Source organism: Protopterus annectens, chromosome 1.part2, assembly GCF_019279795.1.
Source record: "Protopterus annectens isolate FY-2018-M chromosome 1.part2, PAN1.0, whole genome shotgun sequence".
In the NCBI taxonomy this organism is placed as follows: Eukaryota; Metazoa; Chordata; order Ceratodontiformes; family Protopteridae; genus Protopterus; species Protopterus annectens.
The window spans coordinates 447,477,515-447,491,686 of record NC_056727.1 but is presented as its reverse complement, the minus strand read 5'-3'; the positions used below and the strand labels follow the sequence as shown (position 1 = coordinate 447,491,686).

The window sequence follows — 14,172 nt, the reverse complement described above, 5'->3', positions numbered from 1 at the left end:
ACATTGCTCTGCATGGTGTGTGCATGTGTGTGTGCGTTTGTGCATGTATAAGAAGTTGTGTAGCCTTCCTGTGGAATCAAGTTGTGACATTCAATGTTCTGCATTGCATAAAAGCCTTACATTGCCCAGTTGCAGTGCATTAGCAAATGATGCTGTCCTGGAATCAATGTGTCTGCCAGTTTAGTGGGAAAACCTAATGCTAAAAGCTGCTAAGTAGCTTCATCCTGTAGTCCTAGTTTTTATCACTTGGTCTCCATTTGCCTGTGCACCTCTAGGCAAATCAGTTAAGCAAACTGTTCCTTTTGGGTCTTATCTTATTTGGACAATCTGACTAATAGAATATATAAAAATAAAAAGTGGGGGTGAATATCCACCATGGTTCTCAGCTTCCTAGTAGCTGACCTGTAATATTGTCACCAGCATCAGGCTCACATCTTTTGCTATTTTGACAGCAATGCTTTGTCTTGTGTATAATATTATGGCTACAGTTCATCTGCTTTTGGGAGTTAGTAGAATGGATAAATGGAAAAAGAAAGAATTCATGTCTTTCAAGGAACCCCCATTTTCCTTAGGTATATTAAGTTGTAAGTTATCTCTCTTTTCAGTGCATGAGATATTGTGAAGGACTTCTGCCTTTTCTAAATTAATAAATAGGCGCTACCTCTTGTAATTAATTAACCGCACTCCTTTATATGAACTGCTCCCTTAAACTATTAGTATGTTATTTGACATGCTTGGGGTTATTGCCAACATCAGTTTCAGATCATTTTCTTTGCTTTTGGATAAAATGTAACCAGGGCAGTCTGTCAATGAGCACTTTGTATTCTATAACCCTTTAGATGTGCTGATAAATTGAAATGTTGCCATGTCCCTGCATAGCAACCAGAATAGAGGGTTGTCAGCCCTTTTAACTCTTTCTTTTGTAAATCATAGCACAGTTATGAGTGCACTTTTGATTGAGTCCTCTACCTGGTTAAAGAGTCATTCTGCTCCCTGATGCTGAAAACTCTTCAGAAGTCAGAGTTGCCTTCAGTTATTAACACATTTTCTCACCCACCATGAACTGCAGACCCAGCATACTTTTCTAGATGATTTTTAAGATATTTATAAGCTTCTTATATGGCATGTATGCATGCATGGACTCCTGCTCTCAGTTTCTCACAGCAGATCAAGCAGATAGTTTTGCGATTACTGAAATCACCCACATACTTGGGTACAGGAATAATCTTGCAAAGCAGTACCCCCCACAAAGATGTACTGACATAATCAAGAATGTATTTGCACATGTACAGGTGAATTCCAAACCCTGCTAGGCATTTCATGAACTTAAAGAAGCCAGCAAATACAGACCAAATACCCTTTTCAAATTTTCCCACTTCTGATTTCGTCAGCTATTACATGTGGGAAGGGGTGAGGGAAGTACTGCATTTCCATACTCTTTTTTTGAAATAAAAGGTACAGGATAAAAGTCCCACAGAAACTGTACTGCCCCATAAACAACCTATGATGAAAGAGAAGAGCACAACCTAGAAGTAGAAAAGACAACACTAATGAAAATTAAGTCAGGAAAAACAGCAGGCTAAGATGAGGTCACTGCAGATATAATCAAGATGTTGGGGGAGTTACAGGAGGAATGGCTCCTGATGGTACTCATAACAGTATGGAGAGAAAGACACATCTCAGATAGTGGCAAATAGGCATTCTAATGCAAGTGCACAAGAACAATGGGGATATTCACAACTGTGGGCTCTACAGAGGTATCAAACTCCTATCACACTGCATGAAAGTGTTTCAGAGGGTGATTGATACATGAAGACACAGAGGAGTAGAAAGTAATGGAGGAGAGGAGAAGTTTGGTTTAATATCACTATGTGGCATAATCAACCCAATGTTACAGTGAGGCAGATAGTGGAGAAAAGATAGAGATGAGGAAAGAGTCCATCTGGGTATTCCCAGACTTGGCGAAAGTGTATGACATTGTCCCAAGAAAGCTGATTTGGGCAGTCTCGGGATGGTTTGAAGTCCTGCAAACCTTGACAGAATTGATGCAGGCTATGTACAAGGACTCAGTGACACAAATGTGAACTGTGTTCAGACTCACAAAGAGGTTCCCAGTAGGAGTGGGTGTGTATCGGGGTTCAGCTTTGAGTCCACTGCTGTTGATACAAATGATGGACTACTTTAGCAAACATGTCAGAGAGGACAGATCAGCAAAGCTGCTTTATTCAGACAATGTGACATTACAAGCAGACTCCAAACAGGAACTTCAACAAATGATGGGGTGAGATATAATACTGAAGGCGCATGAGATGAAATTGAGTACAGACAATACTACTGTCATGTCAGTAAATGGGGGAAATCAGAAGAAGTTGGAAATTGAACTTAAAAGGGAAAATAATGGATCAGGTTAAGTGCTTCTGGTATTTGGATGTTTTTTTTTTTTTGAAGAGAAGAGAAATCTGAATAAGGAGGTCAGAGCAAGAGTCAGTGGGGCTGCAGCCAACAGGCACAGTCTTGTCAGGGGCATTGTGTAAGTGTGGCTGAGAGGTATGCTTTTAATCATTTTAGATACCTTGATTTTACTCCCCACTGAAATTTGTAACAACTTATTATATCCATCCTTTTGTAAAAATTGACTTTACAGCTTTTTTGAGTATTATCAGATCACTTACTTTATGGTCATTGAATGAGGTTTTAAGCCCTAATTGCAAACAATAGTTAAAAAAAAACTAGCCGTGAGGGACCAAAAGGCCAGTGCTAATTTTATTAAAACAAAGAACAGTAACAGTGTTTCTATTCCACACTTCAGTGGCTCTTCATGAGACTGCTACTGCACTGATAAAGTTGTTTTAAATGGAAAAATGGTAAAATCACAATAAGGAATGAGACATAGTAAAACAGATATCATGTAAATAAGATAAATGTAGTAGGTTCATAGGTGAGTACTAGACTAACGACCACTAGGGCCCTTATAAGCTTAGCCATGCAACCCAAATGTGACCCACACATTTGAATTATATATGGGGTGAGTTACTGACTGCCTCTATTCATCAGAGACATAGGTGTCAGACCATGGATGAATTTTGGATTACCCATCCATTGGTCCAAGTTGTACTTAAATAAGAATAGGGAGAAAATCTGCTTCACATGGATAGGGAGCCTGATGTCCTTCAAGGATGCATCTGCAGTCCTAACATATGGGTTGTCCTGCCTCAGGCAGCCCTTCAGTCGGCCGGATTCCAAAGTCTGGGTCTGGCCTCGGCTGATGTCGCACTTCACCCGACGTCATAGCTGCTGTTTGTTGGGTATAAAGGCATCAGCCGACGCCATTTTCCTCAGTCTTTCTTGCCGCGCGGTGCCCGAAGCAGAAGCTGTTCGCAAGTGCCGGTCGGTCAGATCCAGAGATTTCTACTACCAAAGACTTCTAAAAAGCTAAGTACCCCGTTGGGGACTCTTTCTTGCCTCAGCCGATGTCAAAGTAAATAATTGTTTAACTTGTGGGAAACAAATACCTCATAAGGATTTCCACTCTTACTGCCTTCCTTGCTTAGGCCCAGACCATGACGTATCAGCTTGTCTAGCCTGTGCTTCCTTCAACCGCCGGACGCTTAGACATCGGTCGGAGTTTGCAGAGGAGTTTTTTGGTCCCGCTTTTGCATACAAAATGCCGTCGGAGACTCCGACTACACAATTAGTTAAAAAGCGCAAGGAAAAGGACCGACACTCGCGGTCCGCGGTTTCGGCTGAAACCACGGTTAGGCCAACCGCGAGTGTCTCGGTTTCGGCTGAAACCGAGCCCTCGGTTCTTCCTTCGGCCGAAAGCATGCCTCCGATAGCCGAGGCCTCACAGAGCATGGCTGAATCTGCTACTGAATTTACTGCTACAGAAGCAGGCACCCAGGATTTGTCAGACACTATTCCTTTAGACATATCTACCCCTGCACGTGGGGCTGCTAGACCCCCTGCTTCTATGTCTATCAAGGCTTTTGCCAGGGCTAAAGCAGCTAAATCTTCTAAGGTCTTACCTGCTAAAACTCCCTCACATAGGCCTACCTCTAGCTCCCAAATACTCAGCCTGGCTGAGGATCTCATTTCTTTGATCAGGGGATCCCAACCTCACCCAGACAGGGCCTCTCAGCCCCCTCCAGATAAGAAGCCTAGGACTGAACCCCCGGAACCTGTCTCTACAGACTATTCCTTGGATGTCTCAGACCCTCACGAAGGCCCATATTCTCCTTATGAGGATTCTGATGCAGAATACTTCATTCCTTCTGCTTCTCCTCCTGAAGAATTTTCTTTTGGGGAAACCTTACATGCTATGAGGGAACACTTCCAATGGCAGGGCCAGGATTTTTCAGATTCAAGGAAAAGGCTAAGGACTTTTTTACACTTACCACAGCATAGGCCTTTAGCCATTCCTCCAGTACTAACAGTTGTTGATGATGCATATAATGATGCCTGTACTGCCCCTGATTCTCTTCCTCCGGCCCCTGCCAAGCCTGACAGATATTATAGGGTTCCGGACACACACTACCATTTGTATAAGGCTCCTGTTGCAGACCCTGAAACCATTTCACAGGGCCCTAAAGGTGTGGCAGCTGCCTCTGCCAAAACCCTCTTCCTTCTGAAAGGGAATCTAGAGCATTAGAGATGGGGTAAAAAGGTTTATACTTCTGCTACTCTTTCAGCCAGGGCCTTAAACTGTCAATTTCACATGATTCAGTACCAGGAATTTTTGTTAGACCAGCTAAATAAAAACTGTCCTCTCCTGAACCTATAGACCGCAAGTCCCTTCAGGATTTGGTACATAACTCTCAGCAGGTCAGTAACCATTTCTTAAAATGTGGCTATGATGCACTGGAGGCTTCCTTTAGATCAGCTATGACTGGAACAGTGATTCGAAGGCATGCCTGGTTAAAAGAACAATCCTTACCAGACCATGTTAAGTCAAAACTCCTAGATGCTCCCATGGAGAAACAAAGTTTGTTTGGCTCCCCTGCACAGGAGGTTCTAAAGAAGGTGGAAGAAAAAGCAAAATCTGTCCAAACAGTCAAGGATTTCTTACAGGTCCAACCTCCGAGGTTCAGCAGAAATTGGCCTTCGAAGAATTGGTCCTTTCCAGACAACTCCAGAGCACAGAGAGGCAGAAATAGACGCCCAAGAGGCAGAGGTCAATCTAGGGGTGCCTACAGGGGACGTCAGTGGCAACCTACCAACCAGAGAAGTACTGCCACAGATTCAACTACAACCACTTCCACAGGGCAGACACAATGACTTGGCTCTGGTTCCGCCTACCAGGGAACAACTGGAAGCACCCTTGGGCGGAAAGCTAGCCTTATTTTCCGACAACTGGCATTACATCACAGGAGACAAATGGACTTTACAAACAATAGACAAGGGCTACAGGTTTCACTTCCACACTCTACCAAAAAAGAGAGGAATGCCAAACCTACCACCAAGCCAAAAAACAGACGCTCTAAGACAAATCAACAACTTACTAAGGATGAGAGCTATAGAAAAGGTACCACCTATGGAGCAAGGCCAAGGATTTTACTTCAGGCTTTTCCTTGTACCAAGAAAAGAAAATCAATGGAGACCTATTCTCGACTTGTCCGCACTGAACACATATCTCATTGTTCCAAAATTCAAAATGCTGACCCTCCAGCAACTTCTTCCCATGTTGGGCAAGGAGTCTTGGCTGGTGACTCTAGATCTCAAGGAGGCATACCTGCACGTCCCTATATGACCAGATTGCAGAAGACACCTCGGATTTCTTGCAGGATCAGAGCATTATCAATTCTCAGCATTGCCCTTTGGCTTATCTACTGCACCCAGAGTATTCACGAAATGCCTGGCATCAGTAATTGCTCATTGCAGGCTTCAGGGAATTCAAATTTACCCATACCTGGACGACTGCCTAATACAAGCGGACAACAAGGAAAAATTAACAAAAGATTTGGAAAATGTCATACAACTGTTGCAAGCCTTGGGATACACAGTCAACATGCAAAAGTCAAAACTAGTCCCATCCCAAAGGATAACATTCTTGGGTGCATAACTGGATACATCAACTCAAATGGCTTTTCTCACAGAAGAAAAACAACAGCAACCACCAGTCTACTTCATGACGTTAACAACACAAACTCAGCTTACTGCAAGGAAAGTCCTGCAAGCCCTGGGTTACATGGCATCTTGCATAATATTGGTTCCACATGCCAGGCTGCATATGAGGAAGTTGCAATGGTACCTAAGGAATGTATGGTCTCAACACAAGCACAGTCTAGAAGCCCAGATTCCAATAATTCCATGCCTGAAGCAAGAATTCCTGTGGTGGGCTCAGGCCTGTCAGTTGAACAGAGGATTTCCTTTCCACAAACCTCATCCAAGCCAAACCATCACCACGGATGCCTCAGACCTAGGATGGGGGGCACACATGGTGGACAAATGTATACAGGGCCTATGGACCCAAGACCAGCTGAATCTACACATAAATCTAAAGGAGATGCTGGCAGTGAAACATGCGATCCAGGCATTCAGACCACTCCTCCAACAGGGTCATCTGCTGATAAGGACGGACAATACCACAGTCATGTGGTACATCAACAAACAGGGAGGTACACATTCATATCCTGTATGCCGGATGGCAATGGACCTGTGGAATGTGGCCCTGAATCTCAACATTCAACTTCATGCTAGATTTGTACCAGGAAAAGAAAATTCTCTAGCAGACACCTTAAGCAGAACTACCACGGATGCTCACGAATGGATGCTGCATCCAGATATCTTCAAAGCCATAACAAAGAAATGGGGACTACCACAGATAGACCTGTTCACCTCCCCACACAACCACCAATTGAAGAAATTCTGCACAAGAGCATACCACCCACTTGCTTGGAGGGTGGACTCCCTTTCTTTCAGCTGGAAAAACCTGATAGCATATGCATTTCCACCTCTTCCCTTGATGTACAAAGTTCTACTGAAGATCAGTGAGGATCAGCCAAGGGTAATTCTGATAGCTCCAGACTGGCCGAGGCAACATTGGTACCCGCTACTGAGGAGCATGTCTCGGACACACGCATGGCCACTACCTCTATGCCCCTTACTATTAACACAGGACAACTACAAGATCCTACATCCAAACTTGAAAACACTGCAGCTAGCTGCTTGGAATATTGCATAAAACAAAATAACCCAGGTTTATCTCAGATGGTTAAGGACATTATCCTGGAGGCACGCCGACCCTCCACAAGGAAGACTTATTCAGCCAAGTGGAAAAGATACCTCATTTGGAGTGCAGCAAAGGGAGAAAATGTCTCATTGGCAAACATAGCACACATCCTGGAATATTTAGCAGAGCTGTTCCACAATGGCCTGTCTTACTCCTCCATTAAGATTCATGCATCAGCAATTTCAGCAGAATACAACATGGATCCTCCTGTCTTCTCTCATCCTCTACTCAGGCAGTTCTTGAGAGGAATCAAAAATGTAAAACCTCCAAAGAAACCACCTTTACCTACATGGGATCTCAACTTTGTGCTGGAAAAGTTAACACTTCCCCCTTTTGAACCAGCAGCAACAGCAGAATTACAATTCTTGTCTTGGAAAACTGCTTTCCTGCTAGCAATTACTTCAGCAAGAAGGGTATCTGAGTTACAGGCATTAATGGCAGTACAACCCTTCCTTATCTTCCATCAGGACAGAGTCTCTCTGAGAACTAACCCTACCTTTATGCCAAAAGTGGTCTCCAGAGTATCATTGAACCAAGCGATTCATTTACCTACATTCTTCCCCAACCCACAGAACAGGGGGGAAAGACTGCTACATACCTTGGATGTACACAGACAATTATGCTACTATCTGGACAGAACTAAGACCAGCAGAAAAACTGACCAGCTTCTGGTAGCATATGCAACAGGAATGCAAGGAAAATCAATTTCAAAACAGACAATCTCAAAATGGATAGGAAATTGCATTCGATTTTGCTATTCTTTTCATGGAAAGACAACTCCTGATAATATCAGACCTCATTCCACAAGAGCTACAGCCACCACTACAGCTTTCCTATGAGGAGTGGCTACTAAAGACATTTTAGAAGCTGCTACTTGGAGCTCCGTGCATACATTTGCCAAGCATTATAATCTACCCTTATACTCTAGATCCTGAGCAGGTTTTGCAACTGCTGTTTTGCAAGGGATCTTAACTACACCATCTTTATCTTAGTGCCTCCTCCCCCAGTTTGGCTATGGTATTCTACCCATATGTTAGGACTGCAGATGCATCCTTGAAGGACATAGTACAGTTTTGTACCTACCATAAATGTAGATGTCCGATAGGTATGCATCTGCAGTCAGGATTACCCACCCTCCTTCCCCTCTGTGGTATTCCTAGGGTATTTACCCCTCTTTTAGCTAGCTGGGGGAATCTATTATGGTGTATTTGTTTGTATATATGTATATATTTATATATATATATTTTCATATTGTTTGCTCTCTACTGTTTGGAATTATTTGCATTTATCCAAATTTAGCCTTCCTAGAGGGCACCTGGCATCTGAGGCAAGAAACACTGAGGAAAATGGCGTCAGCTGATGCCTTTATACCCAACAAACAGCAGCTATGACGTCGGGTGAAGTGCGACATCAGCCGAGGCCAGACCCAGACTTTGGAATCCGGCCAACCGAAGGGCTGCCTGAGGCAGGACAACACATATGTTAGGACTGCAGATGCATACCTATCGGACATCTACATTTATGGTAGGTACAAAACTGTACTTTCCAGAGAATGGGAATTCTCTGAGAAACGTATCTGTCTCTCCAACATGTACTATTTATGTTCTAAGCAAAATGTAGTTTTTTTTTTTAATGTAGTAGTTCTGATGTTTATTTTGCAGATGTGCAAAAGGCTAATCAAAACAGTATCCAGGGCTGCTTTGTGTGCCAGGCAAAAATCATCCCTCAGAAGTTTGCATGATACTGAGTAAAGAGACAGGGCTTTGAGATGATCAGCATAGGACATTTTGTTTACTCCCTGTATTCTTTTTGTTAGAAACCTTTGTGGGTGTTCCAGCTGTTGCATGTGTCTGGTCAGGTACATACCAAAAGGGCATTATACTCTATGATGGGTCTGATGAGGGACAGTGGTATGATGACCTCTCTGGACCTAGATTCTAAGCCCTTGATAATAAGTTTAGCAACATGGAAGGATTTTCTTACCACATTGGACATGTGTTGGCCGAAGGCTAGGTTACTATCTACAAGTGTTTTCAGATCCCCGACTACTGTATCAGCTTTTAGGTGTGGTTTATTGATGACGTTGTTACCTGGGTTGTTGACTTCACAAAAGGTACTATAAGGCATTTTTTGGTATTGAGTTTTAAGCCATTTGTCTGTGTTAGACCTTCCTGTAGGGTGCTCTCATCTTGAGAGGATTAAATGACTGCTCCCAGTTTGCAATCTTCTGTGAAGTTGGTTAGCCAGAGGCCGTCAACATTGGCTTTGATATCCAAGAAGTAGATGCCAAAGAGGAGTGGGGCTAGCACAGAGCCCTGGGGGACTTCACTAGTGATCGGCCTCTTTGTGGAGGTGGTCTCACCAATTCTAACCTCCTAGGCCCTATCAGTGAGCCAGCTAGCTAATCAGCATATCATAAAGGGTTTTATTGCTAGTTACATAAGTTAGTCGACAATGCCCAAGTGATGTATTGTATCAAATGCTTTAGCAAGATCTAGGTAGGCACAATACACTGTTTTGTCTTCATCCATTACCTTAGTGACTTTTTCATAGTAGTCCACTATATTCAGAAAGCATGACCTTCCTGTGACAAAGCCAAACTGGGATGGATCCAGTGTCTAGAGGTGTCCTATGTTCTTGTTGATAAATTCAACAGTAATTCTTTCCATGGTTTTGCAAATAAGACTAGTCAGACTAATGGGTCTGTGGTTTCCAGGATCTGTTGACAGTCCTACTTTGTGAAGAGGGATAACCATCACTGTCTTCCATTCTTGTGGCTAAAAGCCTGTTTTAAGACTATAGTTAAAAAATGAATCCAGGGGTCTTGATAAGTCATATTTTAGACTGTTCAGGAGGCATCCTGGGATGCTATTGGGGCCCATTGAGGCTTTATTCTTGACTTTAGTGAGTGCAGCCAGTACATTCTTTCTAGTTATAGTTGGAGGGGTTATGTTTGAGGTTATTTCCTGGGGGTGGTTGTGGGTGGGTGGGTGATAAAGCCAAAACTGAATTTGTTCAGTAACAGGTTTGCTATATTTTCAGGCTCAGTGAATGTGACACCATTAACTACCAGTTCAGCACATTGCTGTGTGCTGCCTTTGAGGTTTCTGACATAGTTGGAGAAAGTTTTATGGTTATCCTTCACCTGGCAGCCTATGTTAACCTCAACGTTGGCTTTGTTTGACGTAATTAGCCCTCTTAGTTGCCTATTTACTCTGATGATAAGAGTTTTTATCTTTATGGGAATTACCCTTCCTGATTTTTGCCATAATTGTTTTTCTTTTGTTGTATATCCTGTTTAATTTGGGATGCCACTAGCGCGGTTTGTTTGTGGTGCTAGTCTTGGGCTTACTTCTAGTAGGTACAGAAGCCTCTCTGCAGCCATTGACATGCCTGTACAGAGTTTCTGAGAGCAATTCAGCATAGGCTGCTGTGTTCTCTGAGCTTGGAGGGGTATTGAATTTTGATAAACCATCACATAAAAGGTAATCTGCCTTGGAATCTGTTACTGGTTTTAATTGGATTACAGAGTTGATTTTCATTTCAAAGGAGACGGACCTTACCAGGGAGGACAAGACATGGGGGGGAGGGGTGCAGTGTTCTCCCATATTTGTGAGCAGAAGGTCCAGTATGTTGGAGACTTTTGTGGGAGTATTCACTATTTGGTCAAGGGTATTTGTATTTACAAACTCCAGGAATCTCTGTGCTTGTAGATTTGAGGCCATGTAGAATTCCCAGTTTATAGAGGGGTAATAAGTCTTCCATGATTAAAGTATTAGGTTGGATGGTAGGTGTCTCCAGTAGATCCAAATATGCATTGTGAGTTTCCTAAGATATGGAGAGTGACATATAGCTGGCTAGGATATGGTAGGGGATTTTGCAGTGGTGATCTGCACATGCAGAAACTCAAGCACCTCATCCTGTTTGTCTGTGCAGCTACTGATCTAAAAATGTGGAAGGCACTGAATCCTTGCACTGCCAGGGTACTGCCTGCCTCTTTAAACCATGTCTCAGTAACTGCACAGTTATCTATACTCTCAGGTGTGAGAAGTGCTTGGAGGGACTGTAGTTTTTTTTTATTTAGGCTCCTGGCATTGAGCAGCAACACCTTAAGGTTCAGTTGAGTTGATTTTGCTGTTGTTGGTAGGTTTGTAATTTTGGCATTGCCTAAAAAAGGCACTATGGGGGTGGATAAAGTTTTATCCAATATTCAAAAGCCTAGAGGGGAAAAGGTGCAGACCATCCCTGGCAAAGCAATGCGGAGTTAGCCATGTCCCACCAAGCTGACCAATGTTGGATCCCTTTAGAATGACAGCAGAAAGACAGCCAACTGTTGAACTCGGTCATTGCTCAAATTGTGACATCATCCTTGGTGATGGTAATATCCTGCTCAATGCAAGGCTCATACCATCCTGAAACACATAGTCTGAAAGCTCCATAATGTCTCTCTTCATATAATCCAGGGAGATAGATCTCATGTCATTTACACCTACATGGAATATGATGGAATCATACTGGTACCTGTAGCATAATGACTTGAATGATTGTGTGATTTGGTGGATCTTGGTTTCAGAGAAGCAACTAGCAGTCATATTCTCCTTATTCAGCCAGGTTAAAGGGCTATCAGCATATCTTACAATGGAGTCTCCTTTGACAAATGTCCTGGGAAGTGTGTTTACTTGCCATAGGGCTTAGTGTTTGGGTCTCCAATGAGGGTGACAGTATGTGTGGTGTGATGTTAAGTGTTGATTTTTCTGAGTGCCTTTGGGCTTGCTGAGGCATAGCTTTGACAACAGACAGTTTAGGCAATCTTTTTGTTTAGGAAGCGCTTGCTTTTAAGTGCATCAGCATATGTTAATCTATGTGTGTGTTGTGTGCTATGTGATCTGTGTGTTCTATGTGTGGTTTTGACAACCTGATGTGTGCTTGCATGTGATAGTTTAGTAAGTACATATCTTGCATACTATTTATGCTTTTTTAAGGATTAAGTGGTTGTCAGTAAGCATGAGACAATTGCTACATCATCTCAAGATGCCCATATTCACCAAGTTGCTATGGAGAATTTAGGAAATTGCATATTTATATCATCCAATCCTTTGGTAAGCTACACCAGGTGGTGTATTCAGGTTAGAGGGCTATGAAGGGTGCTTTGTGGATGCAAATTAATAAAGGTGCTTTACTGAGGCCATTTAGCAGGGCCAGACTTGCAGGAATACAACAATTAAGTACCAACAAAAATATAAAATAGCAAAATTATATAGTAACACGTCAGTAAAGTTTCTCAAAAGTGCAGTACTCAGCAATCGGATGGTACAATATCAGAGCACTAGAAAACAATTTAAAGAGCAAAAAATCAACAGATAAAGTAGTTAACATGCAAAACAGTGGGAGTGGTAAGCACTAGGGTAACCTATCTAACACATAAGGAATGGTTCTGGCCCAGAAATTGTAGTTATTGGCCGTTTGGGCAGTTTTTCCATCTCTCTCAACTTTCTGATTTAAAAGCCCACGTTTGCACTTCCCCCTTTCCTGTAACTAGTTTAGTCCAGATACAGATTCTTAGTTTTAGCACTTGAATTTGCTTGTTCATGATCAGCACTTGTTCAGAACTTGTAAGCACTAAATAACCTACTAATTACTACAGCACTCAACCTTCCTCATTACCCAGAGGAAAACAGTTTTGGTACTTACTTTCCTCACTTGCTTAGAGAAAAACAGCTCTTGTACTCACTTTCCTCACTTATCTAGAGGAAAATTGTTTTTTATTCAGGCATGTCCAAGAGTCAGCTCCCAGTGTTCTCTCCTGTCTATCTGATGAATCTGGGCATCTTGGGGCAATGTAGAAATTGCCTCATGTACACAGACAACCCTCTTCTCCTACCACCCAACACTACAACTTGTGAGAGATGCACTTATCTAGCCAAACTGGAGGTAAAGCTCTCTCCAATCAAGACTAAACTTGACAGTCAAGAGGAAAACACTGCACTTGCACCACACCACACTCATCACATAGTCTCACTAAATCTACACCACCAAAATCCACACATAGAAACACAAAAACATTTGCGGAGGCTCTCAATAATAATCTGTTCAAGCAACAGAGACCTCCAAAGCAGAAATGGAAGCAATCTCCACCCCCCAACACAACCCAAATGACACAGCCCGCAGACTCAGTGTGCCACTCAACCACAGCCAATAAGCAAAACAATGTACCCAACACACTAGTCATAGGTGACTCTATAGTCAGGCACACTGATGTCCCACTCACTAGGCAAAACAAGGAGAAGGTTACTGTCAGCTGCCTGTCGGGTGCCAGAATCTGCCACATAACCCACGCACTCAGGTCACTCCACAACAAATACAAATATGACTCTGTCATTGTCCATGTTGGTGTGAACGACCTGAGACGTACCTCCCTGGACTACATGAAAAGAGACATAGAAGAGCTAGCCCAGGCAGGTATGACCCTAGTCCTGTTAAGTAGGCAGCTTAATGGATTAAGGGCAAGACAAAAGAGCAGTGGTGACAAGAGTCACATACTGGAATATCCCCCTTTGAATTTTTATCCCTGGAATAATAATTTGTCCTTTATCATGGCTTAACTGCAAAGTGGTTTGCCATTGTCTTATGGTCACTGTAATGTAATCAATCTGTGTAGGGTGTATCTTATATATTTCTAAGCACTCTTTTATCCATGAATGTGGGATACTGTCAAATGCTTTTTTGCAGTCTATCCATGTTATACTTAGATTCTTCCCCGTTTCAGTTCTCCATTATGACTTTACTTAATAACAAATGATCCTTTGTTCCATATGACGTTCTTTAATTACCCTTTTGTTCTATCGCCATAATTGAATTTTATTCTAAATGACTATAAACTCTGTCAGCACCAATTCCAGTGTATAGATTATACATTGTTGGAAGGCAATATATTGGTCTATAGT

General features: G+C 42.6%; 1 protein-coding gene across 1 annotated transcript in view; it reads left to right on the top strand.

Moving 5' to 3' along the window:
* DZANK1 (double zinc ribbon and ankyrin repeat domains 1) overlaps nt 1–14,172 on the top strand; it is a 1,792,612-nt gene that overhangs the window by 497,868 nt on the left and 1,280,572 nt on the right. The window lies entirely within an intron of this gene.